Raw genomic sequence first — 11,821 nt, 5'->3', positions numbered from 1 at the left:
TTCTTCTTTCGAACGATAATATTATAATATGTAAACTGTCAAAAATTTGATAAGTTGACAATAACTTGACAAAACGGGAGACAAATGTGAAAAATGGGCCAATGCATAAAAGTAAAAAAATATATATGAACTCTAGTCGTATAAAAGACAGAAAACCATAAGTTAACAAATAAAACCGCAAAAGGATTAAATTATATTTCATTAGCAAGAATAGTAAGGAGAGGCATTTTCTCTTTGCTGTTTATAAGCTACAAGTTGAACAAATTAAGAGAAAAATGGTGGCAAAGTTTAATAAGCCATTGTTTACTAAGAACTCAAATATTTTTAAAAGTCAAAGCAACCATAATCTTTCGAGTAAATAAACTAAAAACATTGATTTGCAACTACTTAGGACGCCATTTAGATATATCAACAGTGAGCTTTGATTTGAATTGTTCTATTCCTTAATTAACGTAAAAATGATCAATGTTTTTTTAAAAATAGAAGACCGACTGATTACAATCCGAACTATTATTGGATTGTAGCAGTCCATGATTGGACCGAAAACAGCCTTGCTCTTCCTTTTTCTCCAATGAGAACAATCAACTGTTTCCAATATTGTAGATCTAGGTAATTTGTTAGTGAAACGAGCAAAAACAAATACTGCGTTTTTGGTAATAATAGAGTAACGTTAGCAAAAATTGGCAAAATTTTGATTCGAGACTACTCTCAATTGAAGCAACAGTAGCACTAGCTCCTTCTGTAGTTTTTCAAAAATTGTGTTAGTTGTTTTTGGATGTGTACTTCCTGCAAATTAAATCAAAGTAGAATAAAGAAGAATATTTCGGACAATTTTTTATGAAAATGGCTGAATTTTGAAAAATTCAGCCCAAATTTTAGCCAAAAAAATAAATCAAAATAGTCATTAGTACTTTTTTGTCTTTAAAAATAAAATCAACAGTACTATCGTTAATAAGTTTTACATATTTTAGCAAAATTGACGAAATTTTAGAGAAAAGTTCCTGAAAATGTGAATGAAAATATTGCAAAAAAGTCTAATAGTCACAACAATTTTAACCACGAAAACTCGTTCAAAAAAACTAAACTCAAAAAAAATTCATCTCCATATTCGATGCCGGACTTTTTTTAATGATACCACTCACAACTCTTTACGATGAATATATCGATCGGTCAAAATTAACTTAACAATAAAACCCATTTGAGTGTATAGTCCCCTCCCTCAAGAGGGGTCTTAACAAAAAAATTAACAACTATAATGCAGTTGAGCACGCAGTTGATAGTGAAGTCAACTATTTGCAAAAACACAGCAAAATATTTGATTTTTAATATAAATACTCCAAAGAGGCAGTTATATAAAAAAAAACAATCAGAAAGATTGAAAATTTGAACCACTAAAATTAAGTACTCGAATAGGTCAGACGATGTTTAAAATGTTGATCAATTCGTGCATTCCCTGTACCAAAATTACTCACAATGTTGTTAAACCATTCATGCTATACTGTACGCAGTCCAAATAGATTAAACACGCGCTGCAAAATCTATGAAATTTGCCAGTGATAAAAAAAATGGAATTATATGGTTCACCTATCAATTACAATGATTGGAAGATAGACAAGACCATCTTGTAACGAATAACGGACAACAACCTAATGTGGACAGTAAATCTAATCCGTCGAGAGTAACTCTAAATGAAAAAATATCGTATATAGACGTCCGATCAAAGAAAAGTTTGCTAAAAAATTTTTGTTTTTTTGAAGAGAAATAGGAAGTTAAACCAACACATCAATCAAGCGAAATCCCATAAAAACTTCCAAAGAAGACACCAGAAAGGTAGAAGTATCCCAGTCAATATGCAGTCCATGGTAAGAAATTAAATAGAAAACTTTCTTGTCGAAAAGTATCGAAAAAGTAAATTCCTAAAAATTTTTATTATCAGTCGTAATCACAGTCAAACGAGATTGTTCTAATAAAAAACTACAAACTCCAAAATATGTAATGAAAACATACCAGATGCTGAAATCCGAACAAAATTTAGATACAAACTTTCAATGTTTTATTAGAAGAGCAACGCAAAACAAAGTAAATTCATGAAAAACAGTTCAAAATATAGATATAGCGAACTAAACTTCCAACCTGAAAAAGCAAGAAACTGCAATTTCAAAGCTGTTAGTAGTGGTGATGAGACTCATACAAGTAAGTTCAAACAATTATTTTTCCGCTCACTGATCGACAGATAGGCCAGCCAATTTACAAAAAGCAATGAACTATACACTAAATGGCCCCAAAAAGACATTGTTTTGTAGATGGTGTTCAGATTGTCAGTAGTGAGAAATTAGTAGATCAATTTGAAATTAGGAGATCAATGTCTCGAACGATTAATTGATGAAGACTTTCCTCAAAAATGCAATTTTTTTCCTCAAAAATGCAATTTTTTCTCCAAAAATGTCTCCAGAAATGTCTCCAAAAATGCAATTTTTTTGAAATATATGATGAGTTGCCGATCCTATAAACTTAGAAGCTCAAACCCATCCATTAGAAACGAAAACAGATGCAATTTAGGCTTTAAACATACCAAAAACGCTGAAAAGACTTTGATCCTTTTAGGGATCCATGGGAGAATTTATAACCACATTGCAGAATTTATAACCAAAATATGTCAATGCCATACGCTGAGACATTTTGAAAGAGATTTCAAGCATATTTTCTGTAACAAAAACCTGGATGGCATATTGAAGCCATTAAGGAACGAATTGATAATGCAACGGAAAGCAGTAACCTTAACTAGTTATCAATTTACTTCTACTAAACAAATCACATCATCAAATCGAACAATCAAACAAAAATAACCCAGTACCATCATTTCCAGGATCTGAAAATGCATCATAATCTAAAAAAATACCATTCCACACTTATATTGCATATGTAGCACCAAGTATGCAGAACACCGCAGTAATTATAAAAAGCGAACGCAAAATTGAAACTGGGCTTCTTTCACAAAACAACACAAACGAACAGTCATCGTCTCAAATAAGATATCCAAAAATTTTCGAATAAATCTTGAACTTGCCAGACTGATGAGGTGAAGCTCGCCTGATCACTTTCCATAGAAACAAAACAGCTTTAATCGGATTCATTAGCCCTGACAAAGACTCTAACGAAAAAGCAGCACTATCTCCTACTACAACATTTACATCTAGAGGATACGATTCGCACGCCCGGCAAATCCACTCCTTTGTCAATCCATAATGCTTTATCTTCAGTATACCTGGATCTCCTCCACTTGGCCTCGCCAACAGTCCCTAATAAAACACTTTTCCCCCCACTACACTATAGTACCAAAAAACTACACCCAGAGAATTGTTAAAAAGCTGCATAAACATCAAACAATACAACATTTTGAGTTCAAATCAGTTCTCTAATAACGAAAAGTCACTTTTTTAGTTTTTTAGTTTTTCTAGTATATGGTAGAGAGTTCATGAAGTTTTCAGACATTTTTTTAAGTACACCTGAGTCAAGTTTTGGACAATTTTCTTCCAATTTTTCCTGGAGAACTTTTGATTATTGTAATTCTTGCGTCACAATAGCCCGTAAATTTTCCATTGGATATAGATCGGGACTATTTGACGACAATTCCAGAATCTCCCGCTTCCGTTCTTTGAAGAATTTGATGACAATATTTGCTTTGTGCTCAGAATCATCAACTAGTTGAAAAATAAGGTTTTGAAAATGCTTTATTTTTTCGAAGTTTTTTCAACGATTCCTAGCAAACTAGGCGCTTTAGATTTTTTGATCATCTATACAACAAACAGTGCCCGCTCATCTGATGTTTTACCCATGAGATAAGTGATTGCTTGTGCAAACTCAAAATGCTGCCAAGAAATCCGATCAACTCGAACAATTCCTTCGCTAGAGATGAACTGAGCTTGTTAAATTTTGCTGTAGTTTGTATGCATGCTGTGCTGTGAACTATCTTGATACTGCTGTCTTGATATTAAGCTGAGTTACTCTTGTTTTCTGACCACCAAAATTGGACAGTTTTGATCGCAATAGCGTGGCAAACAATATAATAACAAAGTGGCTTAACATTCTTTCCTGTATAAGCGGAGAAAATGGCAATGAAAACGCGTTTAAAACTTAAGTTTTACGCCTTTCTTCGCGTTTTAGCGAGAACCAAATGTTTTGAGCAAAAGTAACGCTAAAAGCCCACAAATTCTGCAGTACGTAATTTTTTGGTACCAAAGTGTATCTAGTGAGGAGGCCTTACATGATATTGCGTCCGTAACAAAAATGAGGACAGATTCAAGCAAATCTCTAATCATATTCATAGTTCTTGGCTAATAAACAGGTAAAGCATTTTTCTAAAAAGTTCATTTTCTATACCTAAATATTCAACTGGGGAAGTAATTGTGAAAACGAAAAATAATAATGTCCAAAGTTCTCAGAAACATATTTTCTCATGCTATGTTTTCCTCAAAGCCATTCGCTTGGTTGAAAATTGTGTTGTCAAATTGGTCGGCAAATCGCTTCTATTGGAAAACATCTATATACTTGAAGCGCCTATACACAGCCATCGTTCAATCGGATTAGTAAAATGTTGTAGTCCAACGACGCCTGAGTTGCATGAAATTAACCAATAGAGATTATTGTTCCGACCCCTCTTGAGGGGGGAGGAACTATATACTCAAATGAGTTTTTTTTTGTTCAGACAATTTTTGCCAATCGATATATTCATCGTAGAGAGTTGAGACTGGTATCATTAGAAAGCTCGTCCAGCATAGAATATGGAATTATTGAGATTTAAACTTTTGAGAAAAGTAGAGTGAATTCCGTTGTTTTTATTCACATTTTCCGGAACTTTTGCCTAAATTTTCGTCAATATTGCTAAAATTTGTAAAATTTTTAAAGAAAAGCGTTGTTAATTTTATTTTTAAAGACAAAAAAACTGTTGTTGATCATTTTGATTTAATTTTTTTGTCAAAGTATTGGATCAAATATTTCAAAATTCAGCCTTTTTCATCAAAAACAGCACAAAAAAAATTTCTTTAGTCCACTTTGATTAAATTTGACGGAAATACAACTCCACAAAAAACTAATACAATCTTTTTGGACTCAAAAGGAGGCTATTCCTACTTCAACGTCTGTTGAGAGTGCTCTGTAATTGAAACTTTGCCGTTTTTTGCTAACTTTACTCGTTGATTATCAAGAAGGCAGAATTTATTTTTTAAATTAACTATCAAATTATCTATATCTATAACATTCGAAAAATAAAGTGTTCCTAATGGACGATGAGATTTAGCGGGTCTATTTATGGACCAATCTCGGACTGTTGCAATCCAAAGGAATTCGGATTGTAATCAGGTCGTCTTTTTTCAAAAAAAATTGACCATTTTTATATTAATCAAAAAACAGAGCACATAAAATCAAAGCTCAGGAGTGATAGGTCCAATAGACTTCCTGAGCAGCTTCAACTTAATGCATTTAGTTTTTTACTTGAAAGCTTATGGTCGTTTTGACTTTCAGAAATAATTGATTTTTATATAAATCTGGCTTAATGATTTTTTTCTTCTATTTTTTTCCTAATTTGGACAACTTGTAGCTTACAGTCAGCAAAGAAAGAATGCTGCTTCTTTCTAACGATTCAAAAACTCAATATCTATTGCGGCTTTAAGCGTTAAGTTTTTGTTTTCTGGCTTTGTACTACTAGATTTCAGATTTTTTTTTACTTTTAGATATTTTCTGAATTTGCCAGTTGTTCACGTTTCCTAGTTTTGTCACATTATCACATTTTTGAAAGTTCCCATATCACATTATTGGCGTTCAAAATAAAGCACAATTGAACATATTAAATTCCTGAAAGATATGGATAATTGTTTTAACGGCTCCGACACTTCTCTCTTGAAGAGTTTAATTGATTTTTTAAATTTTGTTTTTAAATGTCGTTTTTAATTTGTCGTTCTAGTCGCATGAAATTTCCTGTACAATGGTATATTTCATTGGCGTCTCATTGAGAAAAATAGGAGCCGAATTTTTGATATTATTAGATAGCTGTTGGCTTTCATGACTTTCAAAACAATTGTTTCCCAAAATTAAAAAAAAACTTTTTAACTTCGTAACTTTGTTCTTTCTGTTGTCTTTTTGTCATCTACTCTCGTTAAATCCAAGTCAAATATGATGTTATTGTTGACAGGGGAAAGTGTCAAAAGGTATTGTTGTCAAAAAATCTAATATTTTCAAAGAATTCGTTATGACCTTACTAGCTTCGACAACGGTTTTTCAAAAAAAATGTAATTTATTTTGATTTTTGTCATGTTTGACGTTCTTTTTCTGGACGTAAGACATATTCTGGATAATTGCAGCTATCATGTGCTTCCTTTGGACGAATAAACGAACCTATTTAATTATGTTTTTTGTAATTATTGGCTTTCTTGACTTTGGAATTTAATTTTGTTTCGAAAAAAAATCTAAAGTAGTACCCTCTTTTAACCTTTTCTTTTTTGTCTACTTGCTACCTAGTCTCATTAACAAAAAACCATAAACTAATTTATCAGTGTTTAAAAAAGGCGTAATCTAACACATTTTGAGGGCCAAAAGATGGCTTTACGGCTTCGACAGCGTTTTCTTGCAAGTTTAATTGAATTTTTGTTTGTTTTCTGTTTGTTGTTCGCATAGTCTGTTTTTGGCCGCATAAAAAATTGAATAAAGACATTTCTTAATGCCATTCTATGGAAAAATTTGTAGCCTTAATTTTTGGGACATTTTACTTCATTTCTAATGGTTTTCATTACTTGATGTTAATTGTTTTAAAAAAAATTCAGCGAATTTTTTAACTTTACTGTTCTAGTGAGGAGGCCTTACATGATATTGCGTCCGTAACAAAAATGAGGACAGATTCAAGCAAATCTCTAATCATATTCATAGTTCTTGGCTAATAAACAGGTAAAGCATTTTTCTAAAAAGTTCATTTTCTATACCTAAATATTCAACTGGGGAAGTAATTGTGAAAACGAAAAATAATAATGTCCAAAGTTCTCAGAAACATATTTTCTCATGCTATGTTTTCCTCAAAGCCATTCGCTTGGTTGAAAATTGTGTTGTCAAATTGGTCGGCAAATCGCTTCTATTGGAAAACATCTATATACTTGAAGCGCCTATACACAGCCATCGTTCAATCGGATTAGTAAAATGTTGTAGTCCAACGACGCCTGAGTTGCATGAAATTAACCAATAGAGATTATTGTTCCGACCCCTCTTGAGGGGGGAGGAACTATATACTCAAATGAGTTTTTTTTTGTTCAGACAATTTTTGCCAATCGATATATTCATCGTAGAGAGTTGAGACTGGTATCATTAGAAAGCTCGTCCAGCATAGAATATGGAATTATTGAGATTTAAACTTTTGAGAAAAGTAGAGTGAATTCCGTTGTTTTTATTCACATTTTCCGGAACTTTTGCCTAAATTTTCGTCAATATTGCTAAAATTTGTAAAATTTTTAAAGAAAAGCGTTGTTAATTTTATTTTTAAAGACAAAAAAACTGTTGTTGATCATTTTGATTTAATTTTTTTGTCAAAGTATTGGATCAAATATTTCAAAATTCAGCCTTTTTCATCGAAAACAGCACAAAAAAATTTCTTTAGTCCACTTTGATTAAATTTGACGGAAATACAACTCCACAAAAAACTAATACAATCTTTTTGGACTCAAAAGGAGGCTATTCCTACTTCAACGTCTGTTGAGAGTGCTCTGTAATTGAAACTTTGCCGTTTTTTGCTAACTTTACTCGTTGATTATCAAGAAGGCAGAATTTATTTTCTAAATTAACTATCAAATTATCTATATCTATAACATTCGAAAAATAAAGTGTTCCTAATGGACGATGAGATTTAGCGGGTCTATTTATGGACCAATCTCGGACTGTTGCAATCCAAAAGAATTCGGATTGTAATCAGGTCGTCTTTTTTCAAAAAAAAAATTGACCATTTTTATATTAATCAAAAAACAGAGCACATAAAATCAAAGCTCAGGAGTGATAGGTCCAATAGACTTCCAGAGCAGCTTCAACTTAATGCATTTAGTTTTTTACTTGAAAGCTTATGGTCGTTTTGACTTTCAGAAATAATTGATTTTTATATAAATCTGGCTTAATGATTTTTTTCTTCTATTTTTTTCCTAATTTGGACAACTTGTAGCTTACAGTCAGCAAAGAAAGAATGCTGCTTCTTTCTAACGATTCAAAAACTCAATATCTATTGCGGCTTTAAGCGTTAAGTTTTTGTTTTCTGGCTTTGTACTACTAGATTTCAGATTTTTTTTTACTTTTAGATATTTTCTGAATTTGCCAGTTGTTCACGTTTCCTAGTTTTGTCACATTATCACATTTTTGAAAGTTCCCATATCACATTATTGGCGTTCAAAATAAAGCACAATTGAATATATTAAATTCCTGAAAGATATGGATAATTGTTTTAACGGCTCCGACACTTCTCTCTTGAAGAGTTTAATTGATTTTTTAAATTTTGTCTTTAAATGTCGTTTTTAATTTGTCGTTCTAGTCGCATGAAATTTCCTGTACAATGGTATATTTCATTGGCGTCTCATTGAGAAAAATAGGAGCCGAATTTTTGATATTATTAGATAGCTGTTGGCTTTCATGACTTTCAAAACAATTATTTCCCAAAATTAAAAAAAAAACTTTTTAACTTCGTAACTTTGTTCTTTCTGTTGTCTTTTTGTCATCTACTCTCGTTAAATCCAAGTCAAATATGATGTTATTGTTGACAGGGGAAAGTGTCAAAAGGTATTGTTGTCAAAAAATCTAATATTTTCAAAGAATTCGTTATGACCTTACTAGCTTCGACAACGGTTTTTCAAAAAAAATGTAATTTATTTTGATTTTTGTCATGTTTGACGTTCTTTTTCTGGACGTAAGACATATTCTGGATAATTGCAGCTATCATGTGCTTCCTTTGGACGAATAAACGAACCTATTTAATTATGTTTTTTGTAATTATTGGCTTTCTTGACTTTGGAATTTAATTTTGTTTCGAAAAAAAATCTAAAGTAGTACCCTCTTTTAACCTTTTCTTTTTTGTCTACTTGCTACCTAGTCTCATTAACAAAAAACCATAAACTAATTTATCAGTGTTTAAAAAAGGCGTAATCTAACACATTTTGAGGGCCAAAAGATGGCTTTACGGCTTCGACAGCGTTTTCTTGCAAGTTTAATTGAATTTTTGTTTGTTTTCTGTTTGTTGTTCGCATAGTCTGTTTTTGGCCGCATAAAAAATTGAATAAAGACATTTCTTAATGCCATTCTATGGAAAAATTTGTAGCCTTAATTTTTGGGACATTTTACTTCATTTCTAATGGTTTTCATTACTTGATGTTAATTGTTTTAAAAAAAATTCAGCGAATTTTTTAACTTTACTGTTTTTGTTCTTTCTGTCTAATTGTTACCAAACCTTTTTATTAACTGGTTCCATATTTTTTCTGGAAACTTCTCAGTTAGTGTGTTTAGATTTTGTTTTATCTGACGGTATATTGACTTTGGTGTTAAGTTTTGTTTTTTAAAACGGACCTAAAGTTTTTAATGTAAATAATCTTTGTTGTTGTTGTTTGAATTTGCTGTTCGTTTTAACTCGCTTTCTTAATATTAGCATATCTCATCAATCTAGTGCATCCTTTTTTACTCCACTGAGTTATTTGCTTTGGAGGCTATTTTTTCGTTCATACACTTTTTTTAAAATACTTGGTTTTTTGGGTTTTTTTGTTTTTTTTTTGGGTTTTTTTAGGATTCCCAAAAGTAAATTTTGGGTTTTTCTATCTGTTCCTAATTTGGTAGACAATTATGTCAAAATTGTGGAGGAGCGGGGTCGGAACCTTATGTGCGATCGCACATTACCGAGTCTCCTTGTTTTAATGTAAAACCGAACGGAATTCCATATCATTCGATCCATGTCCATTCCATGTCAGCCCACTTCAGACGCATAACAAGCGCAACTCATAGTAATATAAAAACTTAGCGTGATACATTTAAATTAACAAAGGAAAATAATTTATTTGAATGTTAGGACTAAAAAAACAAATACTCGCGGACAATTTCCGTCGTGAAAGATGATGGCACGCAAAATCTTACGGTTATGGTGATTTGGAGATTTTAAAAACGGAAGATCAGCAAAAGCCCAATGCAAGAAATCTCAATGATTACCGAAGCCAATCACGAATGATAGAACACATAAACCTCGGATTCCCAATGCCGTGCACAGAAAATTTGGATCTATTCAGTCCCCCCCCCCCGCTTAGTGGGAATATATGTTTTATGACCCCAAGTCGCACGTGCATTATTTTTACATAGTAACGTGCTATATAACACACATAAATTGTAATTGGAGGGTCATAAGAAACACTTGGGGGGGGACAGAATAGATCCAAAAAATCTTTACAAAATATGCTTGCAGAGAAGAGAATGGTCCGAAAGAGTTCAGACGGCTTGTCTGGTGTCCTCGATCCTGTCTCAGTTGTCATAGAAAATCAAACTAAACAACTTTCTAAACTAATGAAGCAGGTCGTCCCAATTGTACTATACGATTGTACTATACGATTCTCACATCTATGCAAAACGAAATCCACCAAACGGCGAAGCAAAAATACTGAAGAACAAGTTTCGCTTCATTCTAAAAACCTGAACCGTAAATGGGAAACTAATGCCAAGATTAAACATAGCTGTCAAGACCATAATGCAAACAAGAATTTCCATCAGCAAATAAAATCTTCCTAGAGCCGTTGTGTTAGACTGACTTCCAAGGCATCAGTCAAACTCAAAGACCAGATCAGTTATGAGGCAATCAGGTTTATATAGTGCCCGCCTCACCATTTCATCCCACATGAACTTCAACTTCATCTGGTAGAATTAGCAAAAAATGACAGAGGTATACGTCCCCAAAACCTCCCTCAAAACGCATCCGAAAAAGGCAGAATATTTCGCTAACCGATTCATTGTACGAACATAGTTCGCAAAATCCCTTACTTGCGGATCAAAATTCAACAGAAGACTCAGTTGGATTTACAGTCAAGCTTTACTGTGGTACACACGACCCGAGAACTTGACGTCACATCAGCATATCTCCAGGATTGCTAGAGGGCCGCATAACTACCTCATTATCATCAATTAAAGGTACTTATGCTTTAGTTTAGGTTTCAAAGTTGTTGAAAAATATCTTTTCGTTTTAAATGAACTTCTCTGTTCCTCTCATAAGCATATCTGTGATAATTACTTTGTTCAACGCAAGTGATGAATACTTTTTACCGTACGCTATGAATACTCTTAATAGACGAACCAATAAAGAGAAAGAGATTGAAATTTAACTCTCGTTACCTATCCAATTTTAATCTTAACTTCTCTTGATCTTTCTAATTTTGAGTGGGGTGATATAGAGAAAACCCCGGCCCAAACAGTTATCGCTATGATGAAATTCGGAAGTTTCTCAAACAGTACGATAGGAATCTGAAAAATATGTATCTCAATTGCCAAACAACTTCTCAGTGACTTCAATGAAAACACGATAATAGGTCTAAGTGAGACTTGACTTGATAAAACAAATGACGTCAATCTATGGAGCATAGATAGCACAAAATTTGTCGTTTTTCGTTGTGATTGCAACGCGACAGAAACTAAAAAAAAACCAAAGGTGGGAGAGTTATGCTGCTTATTCCAAAGGCGTTTAATCCGAAAGGGAAAAACTTACCTCGGTGCAATCAGCAACTACTTTGAAGACCTGTGGATAGAATTTGAAATTTCCTCTATTACACAAAGCAGGCAGAAA

The sequence above is a fragment of the Convolutriloba macropyga genome, chromosome 15 (genome assembly GCF_964194025.1).
Source record: "Convolutriloba macropyga chromosome 15, txConMacr16.3, whole genome shotgun sequence".
Classification (NCBI taxonomy): Eukaryota; Metazoa; Xenacoelomorpha; order Acoela; family Convolutidae; genus Convolutriloba; species Convolutriloba macropyga.
The sequence above is the reverse complement of the archived record's forward strand: the minus strand, read 5'-3'. Positions refer to the sequence as shown.